The following is a 14,506-nucleotide window of genomic DNA, read 5'->3' as shown; positions in this document are numbered from 1 at the left end:
TCTGTATGTATAGACTGCACAGTACCACTTCCCTCAGTGTCTGTATGTATATACACTGCACAGTACCACTTCCCTCAGTGTCTGTATGTATATACACTGCACAGTACCACTTCCCTCAGTGTGTGTGTATGTATATACACTGCACAGTACCACTTCCCTCAGTGTGTGTGTATGTATACACTGCACAGTACCACTTCCCATACACATTGCCACAGGGGCTATATGTCATCGGCTGCCGGGGGCTATATATATATAGTAGATCATTGCCGGTAAGATGGCAGCTGGCTGAGGGAACACACCGGCAGCAGGGGGGTATATGGTTGTCAAGTTGCAAGTTTCCATGTTGAACGTTTTCAAACTAAGAAAAGAGAGAATCTAAAGGAGGAGGATGCTGCCGCGGCCTCTGCACACAGTAAGTCCCATTTAACATAACATTAATTTTACATGTTTTAAAATGTTGGCGACCAAATATTCTATTTGGCGCCTAAATTTTTCAGGTTAGGAGCCAATGGCTCCTAGGTAAATTTTTTAGTCTGGAGCCCTGTAGATAGAAATAGACAGATAGATAGATAGATAGATAGATAGATAGATAGATAGATAGATAGATAGATAGATAGGAGATAGATAGATAGATAGATAGGAGATAGATAGATAGGAGATAGATAGATAGACAAATAGATAGATAGATAGATAGATAGATAGATAGATAGGAGATAGATAGATAGATAGATAGATAGATAGATAGATAGATAGATAGATAGATATGGTGTGTTTAGGCAGATAGGGGATAGATAGATAAGACCAACACTGTGGTGTTCCAGAGAAGGAAAATAAAGTCAGCCGTGTCCCCCACCTTCAGGCTACACAACCAGCCCCTTACAGCCACCAGCAGCTACACCTACCTGGGCCTGATAATAGAACAGACGGAGAGTTTCAAATGTGCAATCGAGATGCTGAGAGACAAAGCCTGCAAAACCTTCTACACCATCAGAAGACAATTCTACCACTTCAGGCCACTGGTCAGGGTTTGGCTTAAAATCTTCGACTCCATTATTGCACCAATTCTCCTGTACGGCAGTGAAGTCTGGGGTCCTCACACATACCCCAACTGGTCAAGGTGGGATTCCAGCCCAACGGAAATCTTCCACCTGGAATTCTGTAAGCATCTCCTCCAGGTCCATCGGAGCACCTCTAAGGGCCCTATTCCATGGGACGATTATCGTTCAGATTATCATTAAATCGTTCGAATCTAAGCAATAATCGTTCGCTTGAATAGCAGTTAACGATTAACAACCGAACGAGAAATCGTTGATCGTTTAATAAGACCTGGCCTATTTTTATCGCTGCTCGTTCGCAAATCGTTCGCATTGAATAAGACGTTCGGTCGTTCGCAGTAGTGACGAACATAATAGCGACGACAAGACGACCGCAAGAACGATCATAAGTAACGATTATCGTTCCATGTAAATGGGTGAACGATTTCAGGTCTTTCGCAATAGCGGTTGTTTGGATCGTTTATCATTAATGATTATGCGAATGATAATCACCCCGTGAAATAGGTTCCTAACTGTGCCTGTAGAGCAGAGCTGGGAAGATTCCCCCTACAGCTCACAATCCAGAAGAGGGCGCTGTCATTCTGGGGCCATCTACATAGTAGTAGTGAAGGTTCCTATCACCATAAAGCCTTGCTACACCAAGGGGCCCCAGGCAAAGCAGAGCCTCAAAACAAATCTACTGGAACCCAGCCCACTCAGACAAGCACCCCATACCACCTCACAAAAGCCAGGATCAGGAACACAATAACCAGGAGACAAGAAGAATACGTCCAAGAATGGAGGGAGGAGGTCAGAGCATCCCAGAAGCTGGCCGTGTAGCAGCAGAGGGAGTACAGACTAGCCCCATATCTGGAGGAGCTTCCCAACCACAGAGATCCGGAGCCGCTACAGGCTTAGCACCCACAACCTGGCCATTGAATACGGGCGGCATTGAATACTAGAAGGCCGTGGAGGGTGAGGCCCACTTCCTGCTACACTCCTCCAAATACTCAGCAATGAGGGACACTCACTATAGGAGACTCTCTGATCTCCTCCCAGGCTTCACCACCGTGGAGGAGAAAGAGAAAGTACCCATCCTGCTGGGGGAAGAAGAGACCACAGTGACTATAGCGGCACAATACGTCACTGCCTGCCATAGACTGAGAGCAGAGTGATACGTCATGGACTCCTATACACTGACCCTGAATGTATCCCCCCCCCCATCATGATAGACCATGAACCCCTGTACACCGACCCCGGGTGAATCCCATTTCCTCAACCCCCTATTCTCCACATGCTTTGGCAATGCTCATGTGTAACTTGGACCTGCCAATAAAAGTTTTTTGATTTGATTTGATAGATAGGTAGCTGTCAGTATATAATGTATGGGGCTCTCCAAACTGACAGATGATGTTGGTGGTGAAAGGAGTTGGACGTGATGAAAAACCACTGCCTGACCCCTTTGTTTTGGGAGAGATAAGCCCAGCGAGAGCTCTCTCGTTGTGGATAGAGAACACAGTAACACTCGGCTGTGCTGAATGTTCCTGTGTGTGGGGAGGACGGGGGCCGGATGGGAGACATAACTGGCAGACGAACAATCGCTGGCTGTCAGTTTTTGAAGGTGTCTGGCCAGCTTAAAGGGGTTCTCCATCGATTTTTTTTCTTTCAAATCAACTGGATTCATAACGTTATATTGATTTGGAAATTACTTTTGTTAAAAAATTTCCAGTCTTTCAGTACTTATCAGCTGCTGTATGTCCTGCAGGAAGTGGTGTATTCTCTCCAGTCTGACACAGTGCTCTCTGCTGCCACCTCTGTCCATGTCAGGAACTGTCTAGAGCAGGAGAGGTTTTCTATGGGGATTTGCTGCTGCACTGGAAAGTTCCTGACATGGACAGAGGTGGCAGCAGAGAGCATTGTGTCAGAATGGAGATAGTATACCACTTCCTGCAGGACATACAGCTTCCTGCAGGACAAGAGTACCCCTTTAAGATCATTGCTGATGTTTTGTCCCAATGGCATTGTGTTATCACCAGGGCTGTGGAGTTGTGGAGTCGGAGCTCGTTTTGGCTGGAGTCAGAAAAATTGTACCGACTCCGACTCCAGCTTTAAAAAAAATCTTAGAACAATTTAGAATTGAGTTTTTATATGAATTTTATAAGTTTTGCTCATCAATGTATATCAATGTATATTATGAGCAACATTCGAATAGGGCCAGTGTCCTATTAGAGTGGTCGGGGAAAAGTTGTCGGTCACTATTTGGCAGTTTGTTTCTGAGCTGGAAGAGTCCATTGTGTGGGGGGAGATCTGTGCTGTTCTCTTCCTGGATGCTGGATGACTGTATATGAGCAGCAGTGTAATATGGAGATATCCTGTGTAATATAGAGGAGGAGGAGAAGACATAAGTAGTGTAGCAGTAACTTCTGTCCTCATTGTGTTTTTCTTCAGTGTTCTATGGCTGCAGCAGGCTGTGTGTGTGTGAGTGTGTCTGCTATTGCTGCAGCAGGCTGTGTGTGTATGCTATAGCTGCAGCAGGCTGTGTGTGCGTGCTATGGCTGCAGCAGGCTGTGTGTGTGTCTGCTATGGCTGCAGCAGGCTGTGTGTGTGTCTGCTATGGCTGCAGCAGGCTGTGTGCGTGTATGCTATAGCTGCAGCAGGCTGTGTGTGTGTGTGTGTGTGTGCTATGGCTGCAGCAGGCTGTGTGTGTGTGCTATGGCTGCAGCAGGCTGTGTGTGTGTGCTATGGCTGCAGCAGGCTGTGTGTGTGTATGCTATAGCTGCAGCAGGCTGTGTGTGTGTGCTATGGCGTGCCCCCACACCCACAGTGACCTCTCTATATCACTATGGCTTACCCCTCTATATCACTATGTGTGACCCCCTCTATATCACTATGGCTGACATCTATGTTACAGGTATCTGGCATTGTTAGCAGTGTTTCTGTGTGTATGGTGAATATTTAGTTAGAAACTAAAAGACCACCTGCTCCATCTATTCTAGTTGTGAGTTGTTCAGGACATGGAGGCTGGAGACTGGCGGCATCCACTGCACACACAGGAGAAGCTGCTTTATATGTTTCCTTATTCTCTCAGAAGTAGCCCCAGGATCATGTAGGACATTAGGGAGAAGCTGCTGAGCCAGTGTGATAAATAACTCCCCTGGTATATGACCGGCCATTTATGAAGGAGCAGGAGTCGTAGTCGGGAGTCGGAGTTGGTCCTGATAAAATTCAGGAGTCGGAGTCGGGTTGCGGCTTACCGACTCCACAGCCCTGGTTATCACGCACCTGAATGCTCCATAATTTAACTTTTAGTGAATTTGAGTCATTGCATTTTCACTGAAATGATTCACTGCAGTGGAACTGCTGGGTGTGAATAGGGCCCTTACAGACGAGCTCCAACTTGCTGATGAGCGATTAATCACGGGCACCTGACTGCTACTTATCCTCTTAATTCCCTCTTAAAGTGACACTGTCACCCCCTTTGTGCATTCTGACATCTCTCCACAGGTGTAAAGGGTAAATTTAGCGTTTTTCATACCTTATTTCATATCATACGTCATGGTGTTTGTTCAAGTAAAAAGTGTCCTTTTATCAACTGCAGATTGTATTAAGTGGGCGTGGCCCCGCGGCAGTAGCGCCACTTAGCCCCGCCCACAATGACAAAGTTGACTCCGCCCCCTTGACGCCCATTGGTTGTCCGATGTAAAGGGGGTGGGGTCCCAATGGCCACGAGGGGGCCCACTTAACACAATCTGCAGTTGATAAAAGATGACTTTTTACTTGAACAAGCACCATGACGTATGACATAAAATAAGGTATGAAAACCGCTAAATTTACCCTTTACACCTGTGTAGAGATGTCAGAATGCAAAAAGGAGGTGACAGTGCCACTTTAAGTAATGACACAGTGGAATCTGTTGGGTGTTGTTGTTCACCAAGGGTGCATTTACCTCATTTTAAAACCTTCTAAAGACCAGATTTTATTTCCTATTTTCCTTACACATAAAACCGTAGAAGAAGTCAAAGAGGGTTTACTTTCTTCTTCCCATAACTGTAGCTGACAGGACACGGGTTACATTGTATCCCCTTCAATCAATCTGATGGAGCATCCCAGTGACAGTGTAGCAGGCTGGCAGGGATGTGGCGTGCTGTGTTTTGGGTGATGCCCCTGGTGCCTCCGCCCTGGTCTTTGCACACAATAGCCGCAGGTGTGATGTGAATGAGGCCTGGCTATAATCTGCTCTTAGATGATGGATCCATTGATAAGTAGGAGATGTAAGAGCTGATGAGTAATCTTCCTGCGGGCCTTGTGCTCGCTGTGAATGGAGTCGCTGCTGTTGCTGCTATTCAGGGCCCTTCCGGAGTGTCGGATTCAGCACAGCGTTTGTGGACTCCGTGACATGCTGCCATGTATTATACCTGCGCTAAGGTGGAAACACAAAACGTCAAGTGACTGCATCCTGAGCCTTGTAACGTGACGGCCCCGGGGCGCATGACTTCTTTCCCATGACAAGATCCCAAAAGGAACAAGTGACAAAGCGTGTGAACAGGACGTGAATGGAGGAGCTGCGCTCTCGCTGTGTATATTTAGCCGTCTCCTAGCAGCGCAGTGTGGGTTACACAGGTTCTCTCTGCAGGTGGATGCTCTAAATCAGGGGCCCTCATGTTTTTTTTCATGCATTTGCGGGGGGGTTGTATGTGTGAATGGTCTTTTTTGTGGTTTAGGTGTTTTTGGGTGCTGACCTAGTTTCCAGAACACAGAGGGTGACAAAAAAAGCCTAAAAAAATATAAATAAAAACTCCATACGCACAGCAATGGCGTTTTTGCTGCCACAGAGCCTTAAAGGGGGTAGCCAGCGCTACAAAAACATGGCCACTTTCTTCTAGAGACAGCCCCACTCTTGTCTCCAGCTTGGGCAGGGTTTTGCTGCTATGTTCCAATGAAGTAAGGGGGGGGGGGGCTTAAAGGGGTTATTCAGCGCTACAAAAACATGGCCACTTTTCCCCCCTCTCTTGTCTCCAGATTGGGTGAGGTTTCAAACTCAACTTAATTGCAAACCACACCTGAACTTTTGGGATCTTGTCATGGGAAAGAAGTCATGCGCCCCGGGGCCATCACGTTACAAGGCTCAGGATGCAGTCACTTAACGTTTTGTGTTTCCACCTTAGCGCAGGTATAATACATGGCAGCATGTCACACACGGAGCCCACAAACACTGTGCTGAATCCGACACTCCGGAAAGTAGCCATGTTTTTCTAGTGCTGGACAACCACTTTAATTACAAACCGCACCTAAACTGGAGACAAGAGTTGTGTTGTCTCTGAAAGGAAGTGGCCATGTTTTTGTAGCACTGGATAACCCCTTTAAAAACGCCAGAAAGGAGATAAAAAGACCACCCCAAAAACACGCCATGTATGTAAGGCCGATCATAAACTTCCACTAACCTCTAGCTAACATCTGGCTGCTGGTGTTTTTCCAAGATTTTAAGGCAGTGTGAAGCTGGCCTTCTAGGGTTCATGGTCTGAGGAACTGATGCAAACTGCACTATACACAGATAGAGAGTGATTTCGGGGGCTCCCGTGATCCCTGAGGTTCAGCATGGTAGTCGATAGATAGCCAGTCATTCGTTTCATGTCCCTTTAAGGTCTGCTTACTATCATGGGGTTTACTTTATGACGTCTGGTCATCTAACATGTCTCTCTTCTAACATTTCATTGCGGTGCTGTATTCTCTGTCTGGGTGAGAACTATAGAAAGCTTTATGCCACATTCACACGTCTGTTGTTCTGTTTGCAATTGGGAACAGAACATAGGACCAGTGTTGTACAATGGCTCCGTTTACACATCCGTACGCGTGTACGGGAACACGATCTGTGCCGCAAGAAAAAAGACCTACTGTATTGTGTACTGGGATTTGCTTCAAAGATCCAATGTAGTAATCCGTGAAGCACTGAACACTACTGATGCACATTCGTATTATGGTCCGTGGTTGGAGGCTGCACTACGGACGTGTGACACACTACCATACAGGTTACAAGTGACACACTACCATACAGGTTACATGTAACACACCCATACAGGTTACATGTAACACACCCATACAGGTTACATGTAACACACCCATACAGGTTACATGGGTGTCTTTTTCTGCTACCTGGGAATACCTCAGGGTCATAGTCACCAAAGTTCTCATCACATACTCTCCTGTCATCTAATGTAATAGAGATGAGCTCAAACATGATCCATTCCGATCGTTCGGCATGTGAATACTGGTGGCTGACATAGTTGGATGCATGTCTCACGCATTCTCGAGGAGCACTCATCTCTACTACTCACCTCTGCCTAGTCTTCCTCAGTCCTAAACACCTGCTGCAATGTCTTGGCACTGGTCCCAGCAGAGGGTGCCCAGGAGTAGAAAGTAATGAAGGAAGAGGGAAGGGTGAGCATCTCTATGTCTGGTCTGAGGTCTGTATAAAAGTTAGACTAGGATCTGTCAAAACATATGGTTCTGTATAGAGATGAGTGAACCTGGAGCATGCTCGAGTCGATCCAAACCCGAAATTTCAGCATTTGATTAGCGGTGGCTGCTGAACTTGGATAAAGCCCTAAGGCTGTGTGGAAATCATGGATATAGTCATTGGCTGTATCCATGTTTTCCAGACAACCTTAGAGCTTTATCCAAGTTCAGCAGCCACTGCTAATCAAATACCAAACGATCGGGTTCGGAATGACTCGAACCCGTACCCGGTTCGCTCATCTCTAGTTCTGTATAAAGGGTCTGGTTTCTGTATGAAGGAGGGGTTGAAGTAGGTCTGGTCCGGGGACTGTATGAAGGAGGGGTCTGGGGTCTTTATAAAGGAGGGGTTTGGTTTGGTGTCTGTATGAAGGAGGGGTCTGGTCTGGGGTCTGTATGAAGAAGGGGTCTGGTCTGGGGTCTGTATGAAGGAGGGGTCTGGTCTGGGGTCTGTATGAAGAAGGGGTCTGGTCTGGGGTCTGTATGAAGAAGGGGTCTGGTCTGGGGTCTGTATGAAGAAGGGGTCCGGTCTGGGGTCTGTTTGAAGGAAAGGAGCAGTTGAAGTAAGAGTCTGGTCTGGGGACTGTTTGAAGGAGTGGTCTGGGGTCTTTATAAAGGAGGGATCTGTCTGGTGTCTTATGAAGGAGGGTTTAAGGAGAAGTCAGGTCTGGTTTCTGTATGAAGGAGGGGTCTCTATAATGGAGGGGTCTAGTCTAGGTTCTATATAAAGGAGGGGTCTGGTCTGGGGTCTGTATAAAGGAGCAGTCTAGTCTGGGGTCTGTATGAAGTAGGGGAGTTCTGTATTGAGAGAATTCTGGTCAGAGGTCTGCAATAGGGAGGTTTTAATTGGGGTCTTTATTTAGGAGATCTCTTGTGTGGTTTGTATACATAGGGAATCTGTATGTATTTATGAGACTACATTTAGTTATAGTCTAGAAGTCTTTATTCAGGGGTATATTCCAGGGTTCTGGAGTTCATATTTTTATTTGCAATTGGGAAAAAGGGGGGGTCAAGTTTTTGGAAAAGCCCAGTAACTATGATCCACTGCACATGGAGGAAGAAACCAGGACACATGTCCCTCCGGCTCTGCACAGAAAACAAGAAGTCCATGTATCTTGTATCTATGTGTGGATTACCATTGTTATTTATGCCAACTGATGTAAGCTATAGTAACCAGGTGTGGGAGCCCACATTCTGATAAGCCACACCCACTTCATTATGAGAAAATTGTATTTAAATTAAACTATCTCCTCAAGATATATAACTTTCTAATATAATGTTGTTACGAATAGTCCTCACTTCAGTGGCTTTAGTGTGTGTGCTTTAACACTGAGAGGAAATGGGAAAATAGAAGGACTACCAAACTTGTATTGACCCCCAGCTTCTCTCTCCCATGTCAACGCATCATCTCTGATGTCACAGGAGGCTTGGCTGGACCTCTCACCCCCCTGAGTGATTCAACAATTCACCATCTCTGATCAGCCTCTCCAGCCTACAACTGAGCAGACAAGGAGTGATAGAAGCAGCTGCTGCACCTTCACTGATGTGCAAAAGTCTGCAGGGAAATTAGGGCTATATTCACACATGTTGGAGTTTTGTTGCAGTACTGCAGCGTCATCACCAAAATGATGCAGTACTGCAATGATTTAATACAGTAAAGCAATTAAATGTTGCTTAACGACACAGAGGATCAGAGCCGACACTGCCAATCCCACCTGGACAAGGCATAAACAGTATATCCAATGTAAAATAATATCAGATAAATCCTTATAGTGGGGCTCAACTTTAAAGACAAAAGATGCTCGATCATAAACACAATGAAACTGCAATGTGTGAACACAGCACAGAGGTTCTGCAACAACTTTGGGTGGGAATTGGGCAGGTTAGAGGACTGTGATGAACAGCTGAGGGAAAGCATTGCATTCTGAAACCTGTAGTACTGTGTACAACTGCTCAACCAGGAAGCACAGCCACAAAATACAGAACTGAGACCCCCAAAACAAATAGATTTTTTATAGTTTCAGAACCAGGTCAGACAGATAAGCAATGCTACATGCTTCTGCAGCAGTTTTTTTTTAGATCTAGTTAGAGTACCCCAGATTTTTAGTTTTTTTTGCCCATATAACTAATACCCACCACCAAAATTCCAACAGTGTCATCTGTTTCATCCCTGCTCAGCTGCAGCTACACATTTTACTACTGTATCTGGGTCATGTGACCTCCTACTAGCCACCATTTTGACTTTCAGATTACAAACTACATTCAAAAAAGACCCATCAAAAAAGTGCCCCCCCCTCCCGCCGGAGTATCCCTTTAAATGCAGATAATGGCATATTTGGCATACAAAGTTTCTTAAAATCGCCTGGACTATTGATTTCTGCAAAAAATAAATAAAAATATAAAAAAATAAAAAATACGACAGTGACTCTTTAAAGCAGGTCTGTGGTTGGTTGGGACAGGCAGCGGGCCACCATGAGGCTACAGTATTCCTCCTATACTGGAGTGGAGTAACCAGATACTGTGCTGCTGTCATTGTTACGTAAACTCACAGGATCGGATTTGCACAGTAATTTACAATGTTTTGCATGAACACTAGGAGTAATATCACAGGTTTCCATTTAGTGGATTAGGAGGAGAGCAGTAAATCCCTGCGTACAGAGAAAGGCACATTGCTGGAGGTACCTACACACTGAAGTCTCCGGCCTTTGGAAAAGTTGTTCATTTCACTGGAGTCTGTTAAAGAAATCTCTGAGAACTGCGCAAGGCTCCTGACTCAGGGGCCCCTCTACACTGGACCTAGCAGGGCCCCATCAGCACAAGCACATCCCTTTCCCCATGCTCTGCTCCCATGTCAGGTTGATGCATTTCTGTTCAGCTTTAGATTTTGAATCTTCCTTGTTACCCATAACCCCCTTTCTGACCCTGGATTGGCTCGTTGGCCTGTGGTTGCTTCTATAATAATAATGCTTTTATTTGTATAGCGGTAACTAATTCTGCAGTACTTTACATAGTTTGCCAATTTCAGTACCTGCCTTGTTTGCTGCAGCGTTAACCGACAAGCCACCATGCTGCTTATTCCAGCTTGACTCGGGGCTCGCTGGTTCAGCACTAAACCTAGATTGTGGATAATTCCTGTTCTTCATCTGTCCTGCTCATTCTTGCTCTACAACTTCTGGGCAGCATCTCCTGCAGCTGCACTCAAAGGAGCAGCCCCTGAATCACTCTGTACAGTCCTGGGGGAAACCAGGGGGCTTGTTAGGGTCCTATTAGACAAAAATTTTTTAACAATTAACGACTAACGATAACTGATCGCAAACGAGATTTGTTTATCGTTAACCTGAAATCGTTCACCATATTACACAGAACGATGGTCGTTAGTTGCAATCATTACTACGATCCTTTACTCCATCTGATCTCAGCAAAACAATGAACAATGTGCTTGGTGAACAAATGCGGAATTAAAGCGAACGATTAACGATTATTTTAGTGTCAGGTCTAAATCAACGATTTACACAGGACAAATATAGTTTAAATTGGAACCATATAACGATTTTTTGCACGATAATCGTCCCGTGTACAAGGGCCCTTAGACCCCACGCTGGAAGGGCCAGTCTCCAGTGCAACAATGATACAATGATAGCGCTATTTCCAACCATTATATAACCTGTATTGGACATTATTCATCAGTTTTCCCCTCTGCAGGCTCCATCTCTAATTTTTAATTATCCCTAAGCTAGTGAGGTTATGATGTCTCCATATGTCTTATACACACACCCTCAGGAGCAGAAGCACCATGAAGGACCATACAGAGCAGGACTGAGCAGTGTAAGCCGTGAATAGAGCACTGGGAGGTACAACACATACTAGAGTTTTTAGTAAGTTTCTTTCTCTGACCACTTCCCCTCTCCTGTCCATAAACTTCTATGGTCAGCTGTAACCTGATCCCTCAATGTGCTGATCCCTCTTAAGAGAAACTTTACAGAGTAAAGTGAAGGATCAGGCATTTTATTCAATAAGATATATTACAAACATTTACCATTCACTTGTACTACTGATTTATGCAAAGCTTGTTGAAAGGTTAGAGACTGTTCCAAGTTAGCTTAAAGGAGAACTCCAGGCTGGGGGGATTTATGGCGGAGTGCTGAGTAGGGGGAGGATGAAAGAAGTAACATGCTCTTACCTCCCCTGCTCCAGCGCTGGTGCCGTTATCCCACAGCTCAGGTCCCCCGGTCCCGGCCTCTTGTAGGTCTGAGTGGGGACCTTGGACGTGAAGTACCTGGCCCGTTCAGCCAGCCAGCAGACTGGAGCTGTTGGATATTGGCACCAGTTCTGAAGCGGGGGAGGAAAGAGCATGTTACTTTTTTCAATCTCCCCAGCCAAAAATTCCCCCCGCTCGAAGTTCTGACCTCAATGTGCTCCCTCCAATTCTTTTCTGTGCAGGTTCATTTGTTAATATTTCCTCAGAGCTCCAGGTTCCCGACTATACACATGATAACATTTTGTCTACTAGTAGATACCACTAGGGGGAGCTTACTACATATACGTTTATTCAATTCCTAATCAACTCAGTGGAACTCAAATTGGGCTGGAGGCAAATCATGTAGCTATGTTTGTGACAGGAAGGCGAGGGTTACAAGGTTGTATGATAAAAACTCTGTGGGCAGCACTGAGGATGATGGGAATTGTAACCATAATGCATTGATGCTGCTTTGGGGAACTGAACTGAACCTTTATTTTAATTAAACTGCATCAGTGTAGCTATCATTGTAAAAAAAACTTCTGAAGTTTCACAGTGACATGTCGGACGTCTGTAACGGTGGGGCTCCGGGTGCTGAGACCCCCACTGATTGCTAGAATGAAGGGGCAGACAACTGCTAATATGAGAAGTCTACAAAAATGTAACAAAAGCCTATAGAACTTCCGGCAATTCCGTATACCAGAAGTTCCATAGGCTTCATTATAACATACACTGCTTGTATTAGAGAAGGGGCAGAGCATGCGCTGCTGAGCATGTCTGACCCTTCATTCTGGTGATCGGTGGGGGTCTCAGCACCTTATTTTGATTAAATGATAGGTACACTTTAAAGAGAATGTACCATCGCCAACGGCGTTCTATACATGTGCAGAACATCATGATGTAGGCTGTAATTCTAATGTATGTACACAGTGACTCAGACAGTGTAACGAGTGCAGCTCTGGAGTATAATACAGGATGTAACTCAGGATCAGTAATGTAATGTATGTACACAGTGACCCCACCAGCAGAATAGTGAGTGCAGCTCTGGAGTATAATACAGGATGTTACTCAGGATCAGTAATGTAATGTATGTACACAGTGACCTCACCAGCAGAATAGTGAGTGCAGCTCTGGAGTACTGGCCACTAGAGGGAGCTTCTTCCTGTTTCCTGTGTGTTGCTGTGAGGATCGTTTGGTGTGCTCTGTGCATTTGGAGGGAAGCCTGGACTTTGTTTTCTTTGGGGTGCATCCCCTTCTCCCCAGGAGGGGGGTGCAGGCCCAGGTATGAGCGAGGCGAGGAGAGCCCCAACTCCTGCCCCCCGAACCAGGTCCGTGGGGGGCAGAGGAATCCAGCGACCAACAGCAGAGGGAACACCATCAGGAGGTCCATCAGAGGTACAAGGGCTGAGGCGGTCTGCTAGGAGGTGCAGCGATGCTTCTCCAGCCGCCCCTGAACCAGAGGTGACAAAGGGTAGCCGCAAGGCTACGACCAGCTGTGGAACTACAAGTGCCAGCAGTTCTACAGCGGCTGTGGAACCAAGCCATGACAGTGTAAGCAGTGACACTCCTCCTGGGGTAAGGCAGTCTGCCCATGGAGGTGTGGAGGAAGATTGGGGGGTGCCGCGGTCCCAAGAGACGGGGCAGACCTATGGCCTCCGGATTGCTGCGAGCCTCCATGGGTATGAGGACACCAGGAACCAGCTGTACAAGCTCCAGGAGGAGGTATGTGCTGTAAAAGCATGGATGGACACTGCTGCTAAGCAGCAAAAGGCTGAGCTATCAGCGAAAATGAAGCATCTGAAAGCTGACATTAAAAAGCTAATGAAAAAAAGAACTTTTATTTCGGAGAACAGCGGGCCATTTAGAGAAACTACAGAATGATGACAGATTTGCAGGAATAGAGAGAGAAAAGCGGAGAGGGCTGAGAGGGCTCCAGCCAGAGAGCCGGGTGGAGGAGGAAGGAGACGCTGCGGAGGTACGTGATGTTGAGCCGAATCCATCCGGGGGTCCCCTACAACAGACCCCATACAGAGGGCTCCCTGCAGGGCAAGCAGCATTGTCATCTAGCCGCGGTTCAGGGGATGAAAGCAACACCAGTTACTAGGGAGGGGCGCTGATGGCCCAGATCCAGCTCCTGGAGTCACCAGGGCGCCTCCAGGACTTCGTATTCGGAGAGGAGTTACCAGAGGAGGCGCCTGGGAGAAAGACTAAGGTAAAGACCACCAAGCTTCAGGAGCAGGTAACATTTGTATATTCCCCCCTCCCTGTGCCCCCCGGACTGGCCTCAGGGTCAGCTCACTGTGTGAACCCCATATCTCAGCCCGGCCTGAGTTCTGTTGTGATGAAGCTCCATCTCTGTTTGCAGTAGCAGAGGTGGAGCAGGTGAGGAACCGGCCGTAAGGTCGGACAGTGATATTGGCCCAGCGGCGGGCAGTGGTAGGAGAGATGGCCCAGCGGTGGGCAGTAACCTTAAAAACACTGGTACATCAGCTCGCTCCCTGATGGGAGGGGGGAGCGGCTGTGTGCCGGAGTCAGCTGCGGGAGCTCCGGTGGCTCTTGGCGCTGGCGCTGCTGTGCCTTTGGAGCAGCGGTGTCGTCGTTGAGATGCTGCCGGGGCTAAGATTCCTTCGCCTCCTAAGAGAAAGACTGGACTTAAGCCTTTATTTTGTATTGGTGTTGCTGGACCAGATCGTGCTGAGGAGTCTAGTACTGATGAGGCAGAGGG

At 46.7% G+C, this 14,506-nt stretch overlaps 1 protein-coding gene across 4 annotated transcripts in view; it reads right to left on the bottom strand.

Moving 5' to 3' along the window:
- Positions 1–14,506, bottom strand: part of GLI2 (GLI family zinc finger 2) — a 452,275-nt gene that overhangs the window by 409,757 nt on the left and 28,012 nt on the right. For all 4 annotated transcript variants that reach the window (XR_011364490.1, XR_011364485.1, XR_011364486.1 and 1 more), the window contains exon 2: positions 10,573–10,807. The gene's annotated coding sequence lies outside the window, so the exon portion shown is untranslated. The remainder of the gene's footprint in view (positions 1–10,572; positions 10,808–14,506) is intronic.

Source organism: Dendropsophus ebraccatus, chromosome 9 (genome assembly GCF_027789765.1).
Source record: "Dendropsophus ebraccatus isolate aDenEbr1 chromosome 9, aDenEbr1.pat, whole genome shotgun sequence".
NCBI lineage: Eukaryota > Metazoa > Chordata > Amphibia > Anura > Hylidae > Dendropsophus > Dendropsophus ebraccatus.
The sequence above is the reverse complement of the archived record's forward strand: the minus strand, read 5'-3'. Positions and strand labels throughout refer to the sequence as shown.